Here is a 12,191-nt window from a genome sequence, read left to right as displayed (position 1 = left end):
AGCTACTTAGCAGCAAATCCATGAATACTGCTATGGCAATGAATAGCCTGACACTGCATGTCAAGTCGCAGTTCGATAGTATCGAGTTCAGAAATCTGGAGCTTCGACTGCTGATGGATCAGGCAATATGAGATTCATATTGCCCCCCCTCCCCCCCCCCCCCCGGATGCATGAACATGAGTGCATGAAGGGCCTTGGGATGCAATGCATGGGACCCTGAATGGCATTCAGGACATTCCCTTTACATTTTTGGAGATGAAACCTGCTATGTATTCAAATTTGAAAAGCAGCCTAATGCTTCAGAAACTAGAAGGAACTATTGATCCTTTTGTTATGGGCTTGAAAGATTGGAAGCTGAGGGACATAATATTTATTCATGCAACACAGCAAGACACCTTGCTGCGCTGTGCTGCATGAGAGGGAGAGAGCAGAAATGCACCAATATCTATCAAAATATGGCCACATACCGGCTCACTGCTTGCACTGCTGCATCTTTGGCTGCCTAGCAACAACAGCTGTGCACCACTGTGCAAGGGTGCCTGCATAGCAGGCAGGATTGATTTTGTGCAGAAAGGGATATTTATTATTTTCCTGCACAAAAACAATCCTTTGAGGTGTTTCCCTCTATATCCGAGTGCTGCGGAATGCAGCACATGTTGAAAGAGGTAAACACAAAGAGAAATAAAGATATTCCTCCTCGTCTGGGAAGGCGTAGCATTTTGATGTATTCCCAGGTCTGCCACTGATGGTAAATCTGGGCATGTGTGAAGATCCATGGGTGGATGTGTGTGAACATGCACGCTCCACCCATGGAAATTCTCATCCTGGTTTTGCGTCAGCCTTGCGCTACCTTGCGTGCCGCAAGGGCAAATTAAATCTTTGATAAATATGCCAGATAGTTTCTAATAGGATTAAAATTCCCATAGCATTGCTCAATAATAGCCATGGGCATTCCAGAAGCAGCTGAAGAAAAAACAGGGACATTAAAGGACATTCAAACCATGGCTTTTGCTGTGCACAGCGCTGATGCCAGGGATCACTCCCAGTGTCCTGGAACAGTATGTATAACAGCGTTTTTAGCATTAAATAGTTCCACTTCACCTCTAAATCACCTCAAAACACATGCTTCTAGTGTGGCTATTAAACTCCGCCAAACAATTGATGCCCGGAACTGTGTAAAGTGTCTGATGCATCTGAACCAAAAGGTCACTGTTTGGCACTGCACCGATGCCTGTCAAAGATTCAGATTTTTTATTTATTGCAAGAAAGTAAGTTCTGGTTAACAAACATCATAAAACAACCTATTATTAACAGCAAATAAAGGTACAGACGGAGCATACCAACTGAGATATTACGGGGAAGAAAGTAGTTAGCAAATCATCATACTATATCAATAGTGAAGAACTACAAGAGCATACTGAACAAAGATTTCATAACAGGAGGAACAGGTCAAGTCACTGTTGTGGATGTGAAGCGATCTCCACTTTAACCAAAGTGTCTCTCAAATAGGAGGATTTGGAGTTCCCTTTTAAAAGAGATGAAGAGACACTTATGTCATTTCTAGGTCTGTCAAGATTACATTTAGGAGAATGAGAATTCTTGAAATCAGAGGCACAGTAAGGTCACAACAGAAAATATGTCATCAGATGACTCTTCCTCATCAGTGCACGCTGATCCTGTGGAAGCCAAAGTGTTTCCATTAGAAGCAGTGCCCTGCAGGAAGAGGACAAGCTGTTTGTACTGCCACTGAACATTGAAGTCTAAGGTATAAATATCCCCTTTGTGCTTGACACTGTGGTAAGGCTGATATAAAATTTTCCAACCTACCGGATTGCAAGCAGTTGCAGCTTTTGCGTGTGATAATTTATACACACATCTTGCATGTGCCCCTTCATACAAATATTATGTTCACTCTGTGTTCTTCCGTTAAGGCACTATGGTAAATTAGGAATGTAGATAACTAAAGCAGCTGCTGACAGGGGATTACATCTAAGCTTCGGATTTGTTGTTAGGATGGGTCTGCTGCAGGTGCTCTTTCAGAGAGAGTTGAGGTATCCTCAGACTGTGAGGTCAAGAAAATGTATGTTAGACTTGGCATCTTTTGGCGTGTTTCCCCCAAGTTTTTGCTTTCTGACCTCCTGGTTTTGACTCTGTTTTTGCTGGCGTAACGTTTCTGCGCACTTTTCGCACTGCTGATCAGTGGTAAAGCGCAGGCGCTCTCTGTGTCAATTGTGTTATGGATTGGTGTTTCAACGATTGGATATTTGATTTGCTTGTTAGTCCCTAGTAAAGTGCACTGAGTGTGCCAGGGCCTGTGAATCAAATGCTACTCGTGGGCCTGCAGCACTGATTGTGCCACCCACGTGAGTAGCCTTGAAAAGGTACCTCAGACCTGCCATTGCAGAGTCTGCGCTCAGTTTGTAACTGTCATGTCCACTTAGGCAGTGTACACACTTGCCAGTCTCTAACCTTGGCTTTTCTTACATGTCAGGGACCCCTAAGGTAGGCCCAAGGTACCCCTGTGGGCAGGGTGCAGTGTATGTGAAAGCTGGGACATGCCCGGTTGTGCGTGGCATATCCCGATAGTGAAATACAGCCAATTTCGTTTTTCACTATTGCAAGGCTACCGGTTCCCCATAGGAGAGAATGGGAAGTTTGTTTATAACATCTTATAAACGTAACTGGCCCAAGGAATTAGGTAGAAAAATGAAGTATAGTATGCCTGAACTCAGAATCTAAAGATGCATCTTTTAGTGAAGGTGATTTTTACATTCTGTGTTTGAAAATACCACTTTTAAAAAGTAGCTATTTTCTTCCTCAGTCATCCTGTGTGCCTCTGCTGGAATGTGGATTGCCTGCCTGGGGTTTTGGATGACAGAAGACTGGGGAGCCAGAGGGGCTCCAGATAGTCTAGGTAGGTCAGGAAAAGGCTGAATAGACATGGGCTGCGATGGGGGAAAGGGGAGTAGATTTCCCTGCACCTCAAAGGGCCTGGTCTGCCTCTGACAATACCTTCTCCAACTCCTGCCAGAAAATCACACCAGAGAAGACTGAACTGGTTCTGGCTGGGCACAGACACCCTCTGCCTGCCAGATCAAAGGATTTTTGCGTACAAATACTGGGGACCAGACTCCTGAACTTTAGAACTCATCTGGATCAAGAAGACTGCCAAGAAGAAGAGCTGGAGAAGCTGTGAGGAGGAATTACCACTTTGCTGTGTGCTTTGCTGGGCTGATCTGCAGTGGCTGCTTCTGTCTTCAGCAGTGAAAGGTCTGGACTGGACTTTCTGCAACCTATTCTGTGAGTCTCTCCAAGGGCTTGAAGTAGAGCTTGCCCTCTGTTCACGAAGTCTCCGGAACAGCAAAGACTTCAAGCTCTTCTGCCCGCAGCACTGGGGACTGTGTGTTTTGTGCTGTATCAGAGGAAAAGCAACTCGACGACGTCTACGACGCCACTGCTGACTCCGTGTCCTGAAGGCACCGCAGAGGACACTGCCGCAACGCCGCACCTCAACCTTGGACTCACCGATGATGCCTGTCGACACCGCCACCGAGCCACTGCTTGCACCGCGACCTGTGGGCAACGCACTCCGCACCGCCTCGCTTCGAGCAGAAGCCTTGCCACTGCAGAGAGCACCGCCGCAACGCCGCACCGCAAACTTGGTCTCACCCACTACGCCTGTTGACGCCGCCACCGAGCTGCTGCTCGCACAGCGACCTGTGGGCACCGCACTCCACACCGCCTTGCTTCATGAGGACGCCTTGGCCTCCCCGATTCCGCCGCTCCCCGCCAGAATCAACGCCGCTGCTTGCACCATGGTTCGAGGGCACCGCTCGTAAGTCACACGAAGCACTGCCCTCATCCCGCACCGCAGCCTTGGCCCACCGACGCCGGCACCATCGACTCCCGCTCGTCAGCCGACCACTGCGCTGCAGCAACGACGACACCACTGCTTGCACCGTGACCTGCTAGTACCGTAACTAGCGCCGCCTTCATCTCGCACCGCAACCCTGGTCTCACCGACGATGCCATCCGACGCCGCCACCGAGCCGCTGCTTGCACCGTGACCTGGGGGTACCGCATGCCGCACCGCTGCACTTCGCACCGTAGCACCCGACGGCTGCCTACGCCAGCGCTCCTGATTCCATCAGAGAGGAGCTCGACCTGCAACGCGAGTGACTTCCAGGGCCTCATCGCCCTGCATTTCTCACAGGTACTGTTTGCGGGTCTTCCCGACACCGTAGCTGGCCCGCGACCAGCCAGAACTGTTGGACTTGTTGTTCACGACGCCGTGGTAGCCCCGTACGGAGCTATCAACATCGAGGAACTTTGTTTGAAACTTATTCTGATAACTACAGACTTTTTTTTTTAACATGTAGTATTGTGGATTTTTGTCGTTTTTGGTCTTGTTTTAATTATATAAAAATATTGGATATTTTTCTAAACTGGTGGGGTGTCCTTTTGTAGTGCGTACACTGTATTACTGCGGGTTATGTGCAAATGCTTTACACACTGCCTCAAAGATAAGCCTGACTGCTCGTGCCAAGCTACCAAGGGGGTGAGAAGGGGTTATTTTAGGAGTGTAACTCCCTTATCCTGACTAGAGTGGAGATTTTTGCCTGGCTTCGGCCCTTGCCCTAGCCTACCAGAAATCCCATTTCTAACATTGGTGGCAGCGGTGGGATAGGACTTGCGTTTGCACTTGACTTACAGTGATTGGTGTGCACTACTACCATATCGCAGACTATTACATGCCACATACTAGTCCTTATTATTTTTGTCCTATTTTTTGATCTTGCCAGTTTGAACTTGCTACTTCATCATGCCAGAATCAAGAGCATCATCCGTTGCATCCCTGGAAATTGCCTTTGAGGAGGATAGGTTGGAACTCTACAATGTTAGGGAATTGAAATCCATTTGCAAGAGCCTAAAAGTCCAAGTCAGAGGCCTCACTAGGAAGGACAAGCTACAAAAGGCGCTGAGGGCCTGGGTAGCAGCCAGAGATGCAAGTGGGTAATCTGGCGATTTTAGTGGAGAGGCGGAGGGGCCTATTCCTAGGGTGGATGTGCTTTTGGGAGGGGGGGAACCCTTCCGGCCAGGCAGCAGAAGCCTGTCCACAGAGGAGCTGGAGGACAGGCGGGAAGCAAGGAAGTTCGAGTTGGAAAAACTCAAGCCAGAAATGGAGGAGAGGAAGATGATATTAAACCATGAACGAGGTCTTATGGAGCTGGAGCTAAGAAGTAAGCCCAGCTCAGATGGTGGCAGCAACTCGTCAAGACAGGCACACAGAATCGTGCACATCCCTAAGAATGTGGGCAAGGAATTCAAGAAGGGGAATGACATACAAAGGTGGTTTCAGGGGTACAAGGCAGCAATCCACATGAATGGGGTCCCTGAGGGGAATTGGAGAGCAGGATTGTGGCCTCTCTTCCCTGAAGAAGCGAGGGACACTTCAAAAGCTTTGGGTAAGGGGTATCACCTCACCTATCCAGACATGAAGGACGCCCTCCTCACTAAGTATGGTCTTACTCCTGAAAAGTACAGGGATCAGTTCAGGTCCAGTAAGAAGTCTGATGCCAACACTTGGTTGGAATGTGTGGATGTGTTTTGCCGGTCACTGGATGGCTGGGTGAAGGGCAGTAATGTAACAGATTATCAGGGGTTCTACAATTTGATTGCATGGGAGCACTTGTCCAGTCTATGTTTTGCAGATCTGCGCCAGCACCTAGTTGATAGTAAGCTGACTGACCCTAGGAAGCTTGCTATGGAGGCGGACCACTGGGTGAGTACCAGGGTCCACAAGAAAGCGTTTGGGGGAGACTCAGCCAAAGGTGGGCAGGGTCCCCAGCAGAAAAGTGGGGGGGACAAGGGTAAAGCACAGGAGTTCTATAAAGGGCCCCAAACTAACACCCAGGGTAAAGGTTCCCATCCCCCGGAGATAAGAAACAGGGGGTCTCATCAGGAAAGCCTGCTGAGACCGGCCCCGCAAATGTTTTGCCTGTGACCAGGTGGGGCACATGAAGGGGGACCCCAGGTGCTCCAAGGGGGCACAGTCACTTACCGGTGGGCAGTCCAAGGTGTTGGCTAGTGTAGCACTTGGGGAGGAGGAGTAGTACCCACAGGAGGGAGGGGACCCCGCAGAAATGACCCTCGTCTCACTAGGGGACAGTGAGATGGTCCCAGGGGGCCAGGTGCCCCCTAACACAAAGAAATACAGCACCTGGGTGACCATCAATGGGAAAAGGGTAGGGGCTCTCCGGGATACTGGAGCCAGTGTGACCTCAGTTCAGTGTGACCTGGTCTTGGAGAGGCAGGTAGTCCCCGGGGCATTCCACCAAGTAATTGCAGTCGACAATTCAGAGCGCCAGTGTCTGGTGGCGTAGGTTCCCTTCGAGTGGGTCCTTTGAGGGTAGTTGTGAGCCCTTCCATGCCTGTCGATTGTCTGCTCGGTAACGACCTGGAGCAGTCCTTGTGGAAGGATGTTGAGCTCAGGTCCCACTTGGAGATGCTTGGGTTGCCAGAGTGAGCATGCGTGTCCACTCGGTCCATAGCGGCCAGAGAGGGTGATCCGAGGTACCCTGAGCCTGAAACAGTGGCCCAGGTCCCTGCCAAGAGAAAGGGCCGGGGGCGTGGGAAACTGGCCCCCGAAGTTCCCACGGCCTGGGCGGAGGCAGACCTTGAGGGGGATGCCCCGGTGCCTACAGGGGAACAGGTAGCCAAACTTGGGGACATCTCTGAGCTGACCCATTGGCAGCAAGAAGGGGGTCCCACCAGGGAGGAATTCTGCCAGGAGCAGAAAGAGTGCCCTTCTCTGGAGGGTCTGCGGCGGCAGGCCGCAGCCCAGGTGACTGGTGATCAGTCCGGGTCACATTGGATCTACTGGGAGAATGATCTCCTGTACAGCGAGCCTAAGGTCGCGAACCTGGGTCAGCCCGTGTGCTGGTGGTACCCCAGTACTTCCGGACCTTCCTACTGGGTCTGGCTCACGACGTGCCTTTGGCACGGCATTTGGGGTAGGACAAGACCTTTGACAGGCTTGTCACCCACTTCTTCTGGCCTCAAATGCGAAGGCAGTCAGATGTGCATTGTCAGTCGTGCCAAACTTGCCAGGCAAGTGGCAAGAGTGGGAGGAAGGTCAAAACTCCTGTTCCCCGTTGTTGGGACACCTTTTGAAAGGGTAGGGATGGACATTGTGAGGCCACTGGATCCCAAGATTGCCATGGGCAACAGGTACATCCTGGTCTTGGTGGCCCATGCCACCCGGTACCCGGAGGCAAACCCTCTCAGGACAATCACAGCGCCAGTGGTGGGCCGGGCGTTAATGGGGCTCTTTTCCCATGTGGGGTGAGAGGTGGTTTCTGACAGGGGGTCCAACTTCATCTTGAAGTATATGACATCCCTGTGGAAGGAGTGTGGTGTTACTTACAAGTTCACTACCCATTACCACCCCCAAGGTAACAGCCTGGTAGAAAGGTTCAACCAGACCTTGAAGGGCATGATCAAGGGTCTCACCAAACCCATGAGGCGTAAGTGGGATGTCCTCTTACCGTGCCTTCTCTTTGCGTACCGGGAGGTACCCAGATGTCTCTCGGGTTCAGTCCCTTTGAGCTTCTTTACGGGCACCCCGTGCGAGGACCTCAACGCTTGGTGAAGAAAGGCTGGGAAGCCGCTCCCAGGAAAACCCCCGAGGATGTGTTTAGCTACATGCTGGCCTTCCGAAACCAAACTGCCCCGCTTCAGGAAACTCGCTTAGGCGAACCTCGAGGCCAGCCAGGAAGAAATTAAGAAGTGGTATGAGCAGAACGTTTGAGGTGGGCAATATTGCATAGTGCTAGTGACTGATTCTGGTGGTGCAGTCTCCTTTGACCCGGCTGCTTTTTTTGTTTATGTATACATGACCAGAATACCACTCTGGTCGAGTTTCAACCTGGACAAAAAGTGTGGGTTATGGCCCCAGTGGAACCTTGTGCCTTGCAGGACAAGTGGACTGGGCCCTTTGAGGTGATGGAGCGCAAAAGTGAAGTCACCTACCTGGTGGATTTGCAGGCTCCCCAGAACCCTTTACGGGTCCTCCACATGAACCACCTCAACCCCTACTTCGACAGGTCCGAAGTGAGCATGCTCTTGGCGAAGGATGACGGGGAGGAAGCAGAGAGTGAGCCTCTCCCGGACCTCCTGTCTGCCCAAGAGGGGGATGGGTCTGTGGATGGTGTGATCCTTTCCCCGACCCTAACCGCTGAGCAACAGAGCAAGTGTCGCCAGTTGCTGGGGCAGTTTGCCCCGCTGTTCTCCTTGACCCCAGGTGAAACTCACTGGTGCACCCACAATGTGGACACCAGTGACAGCCCCCCTGTGAAACAAACTATTTACAGGTTGGCTGACCGAGTCAAAGCCAGCATCAAAGAGGAGGTCTCGAAGATGTTGGCGTTAGGGGTGGTTGAGCTGTCCAGCTGTCCATGGGCCAGCCCCGTGGTCTTGGTCCCGAAGGCTACAGCACCTGGTGCCACACCAGAACTGCGGTTCTGTGTGGACTACCGGGGGCTCATTGCCATCACAAGGACTGATGCACACCCCATCCTCCGAGCTGATGAGCTCATCGATCGGTTGGGAGCTGCCAAATTCCTTAGTACGTTTGATTTAACATCGGGGTACTGGCAGATTGCTCTAACCGAGGGGGCCAAGGAAAGATCCTTATTCTCAACCCCGGAAGGACATTACCAGTTCCGTGTGATGCCCTTTGGGTTGAAGAATGCCCCTGACACCTTTCAGAGGTTGGTCAACCAGGTGTTGGCCGGGCTGGAGGAATTCAGCGCCGCATACCTGGACGACATTGCGGTGTTCAGTTCCAGTTGGGACGAACACCTGCAGCACCTCGGGGAAGTGTTGAAGGTGCTGCAGAAAGCAGGCCTCACGATTAAGGCCAGTAAGTGCCAGATCAGGCAGGGTTTGGTGAGGACTTGGGACACCAGGTAGGGAGCGGCCAGGTGGCGCCCCTGCAGCCCAAGATTGACACCATCCTGGCTTGGGGGCCCCCCCAAGACCCAGACAGAGGTGAGGGCCTTCTTAGGACTCACCGGGTACTACAGGAGGTTTGTTAAGGGATATGGCACCATTGTTGCCCCCTTAACGGAGCTGACTTCCAAGAAGCAGCCAAAAATGGTGATCTGGACTGAATCCTGCCATGTGCACGGCCCCCCTGCTCAAGGCCCCCGACTTCTCAAAGGAATTTGTCATGCAGACCGACGCGTCAGAGCATGGAGTGGGAGCAGTGCTCTCACAGCTGAACGAAGAGGGCCTAGACCAGCCTGTAGTCTTCCTTAGCCGGAGACTACTCCCCAGGGAACAGAGGTGGAGTGCCATAGAAAGGGAAGCTTTCGCTGTGGTCTGGGCACTGAAGAAGCTGAGGCCCTACCTGTTTGGGACTCACTTCCAGGTTCAGACCGACCACAGGCCCCTCAGATGGTTAATGCAGATGAGGGGGGAGAATCCAAAACTGCTGAGGTGGTCCATCTCCCTACAGGGAATGGACTTTACGGTGGAACACCGCCCTGGCACAGAGCACGCCAACGCAGATGGCCTGTCCAGGTTCTTCCGCCTTAGTGAAGAGAACTCCCAGGCGAGTGGGTAGTTCTCCCTAGTTTCAGCTGGAGGGGACATGTGTTAGACTTGGCATCTTTTGGCGTGTTTCCCCTGAGTTTTTGCTTTCTGACTTGACTCTGTTTTTGCTGGCGTAGTGTTTCCGCACACTTTTCGCACTGCTGATCAGTGGTAAAGTGCAGGCGCTCTCTGTGTCAATTGTTTTATGGATTGTGTAGGAGAGTAGGATCTGCCTCTTATGGTTACCCCCACTTTTTGCTGGTGTTTCATTGTTTTTCGACTTTAGTCTGGCTGGGGCCCTGCTATTCAGGACCCCAGCCTAGCTGCTTCCTCTCTAAAATGATTCTGTGTACTTTAGGTACACTCCATATTGGGTTCTGGGGTACACTTGTGAGTCCCTAGTATATGGTATACTATGTACCCAGGACATAGGTACCCCAGAGGCCTACCAGGGGCTGAAGCATGTATTATGCCACTCCTGGGAAGCCTTCCAAAATGACACCACAGGTCTGCTACTGCAGGCTGGGTAAGGTGGTGCATGCACCCCTTACTGAGGTATAGGTTCACTATACCTCACCTATCACTGCATATAGAAACCTATCAGTCACCCCTATGGCAGGCCTTATCAATCCTGGTGCTTGGTTATATGTGAGAGGGTGCCCAGGTATGAGCTGAGCCCCTCTGCAGCCTTCGGAATCTATCCTCCGGGGTTGTCAGTAGTGCAGCCTAACCATATACTCTTAAGTGCATTATAACCCAACGGTAAATGATAACTTTGGACTGGCTGCACGCAAACATGTCGTGTGTGGTGTCAAACACCCTGGAATCATACCCCCACACCAGTAACTGTATGATCAAACCCTCCTAGAAGGAGAGACATGGCAGCACTGGTATACCCGGTAGAAACTTAACAGAGCCCTGCCATCACAAAATGGATGCTGCAGCCACAGACACGGGTCTGGCCTCCTGCTGCTGACCGAAACTCCGGCAGGGGAGGCCTGGACAATAGGTTTCCTGTCACAGGAAGGTGTAACCACCTCCCAGACAGGCTGATGTGTATTGGGGCTGGGTGGGAGCACTCTCAGAGTGCTTTAAAGTCCTGCACTGGGGGAACATTTGGTGTCCCTGTGCATAGTCTAGCTCAAACCGGTTCAGGGGCTTCCAGCCCCTGCTCTGGTGCAAAACTGGACAAAGGAAATGGGTGTAGCCACCCCTCTTTCCAAACCCTCCCATAGGTGGGTCCCCAGAGTTAGTCCATCCCCTTCCTTAGGTATAAGTAAGGAACCTCTGTAACCAGAACCTTAGATATCCCTGGATGAAACTCTGAAGCTGAATCCTGGAACTTTGACGTTCTACTAAAGACTAGAGGACTGAAGAAATCTCCCTTGGGGTCAAGGAGTGACCCCCCTGCTTGGCAGGCACCAATGAAGCATTTTGCTGGTCTGCATCTACGAAGCTCCCGCCAGACTCCGAAGTAATTGCAGGCCAGGACGATGATTTCCAGACTTCTCACAGGCTGACCCGAGTCCCCAGCAAAGCTGAGACCCGCAGCCCTCGTGAGTAATGTGGAACCGGAACTCCTGGTCACCGTGCACATTTGCAAGTGCATTGACTTCTCGACGTCTCTTGAAATCGTGCTTGGTATTACTTGTAGCCCCCACCTTGAGCAAAGAATCCACTGAAGATTGTTGGCCTAGTCACCCCGAGTGACCCGTGGGCCGCCATTTTGTGTTTCCTCTTGAGGTCCCTTTGCGATCCCTGGTCCGTCGACTGGTGGGTCCCTGTGAAGGCAACTTTGATTTTCCTTGGGCTTCCCTGGTTGCTCCAGATGTGCCGTGACTCCCTACCAAGTGGTGAGTCCCTCAGACCTTGCTGGTCTGTACCGAAGCATTTCTGCACTTTCTGCATGGGTTGCTGTTACCAAGGCTTGTTGTGTCCAATCCGGGCACCAATGCTGCAGCACTCGGCATCCTTTATGGGACAGCTCGAATCCAGCTCCTGGTTGTCCTCGACGCCTCCTGGTCTCGTGGCTGAAGAGTCAAGCTTCACCTTCTTCACCTGAAATCACCCTACATCGGTGGGCATTCGCCTATCTTGCCCCTGGTCACTGGCTAGTGACCCAGACTCTGTCCCCTCTGCTTTCAGGTTCTTCTCGACTTCGATCCAGGCTTCTTCGCTGTCTCCCATTGAAAACGACGACGCGACCCGACCCGACACCATTTAACACCTATGCACCCGGCTTCCCTGGGTGAGGTAACTTGAGTATTCTGATGCTCCCATGGGTGTTGACCCTAGAACTTCCTAAGTCCCAAAGGGTTTGGTCCTGACTCATCTCTAAGTGTCCCTAATCTCTAAACATCTAACCGCGACTTTCCCCATAGAAGTTAAAGGGAGCTCGCGCCTGTGTTCTCACACTGCACACGGCCCCCGTGGGTCCCCTTTGTCACTACCTTGGGTGGTTCCTTGGGGTCCCAGTGATGCTACAGGCTCTAGGCCTTGTGTCTAGTCAAGTTGTGGTTCTTATACCACTATTTTAGTATATGGTTTGGCTCGCCCCCGGAGCCTAACGTGTATTTGTGCTATTTTACTGCAAT

This window comes from Triturus cristatus, chromosome 2_2 (genome assembly GCF_964204655.1).
Source record: "Triturus cristatus chromosome 2_2, aTriCri1.1, whole genome shotgun sequence".
Taxonomy (NCBI): domain Eukaryota; kingdom Metazoa; phylum Chordata; class Amphibia; order Caudata; family Salamandridae; genus Triturus; species Triturus cristatus.
This window is presented reverse-complemented; position numbering follows the sequence as displayed.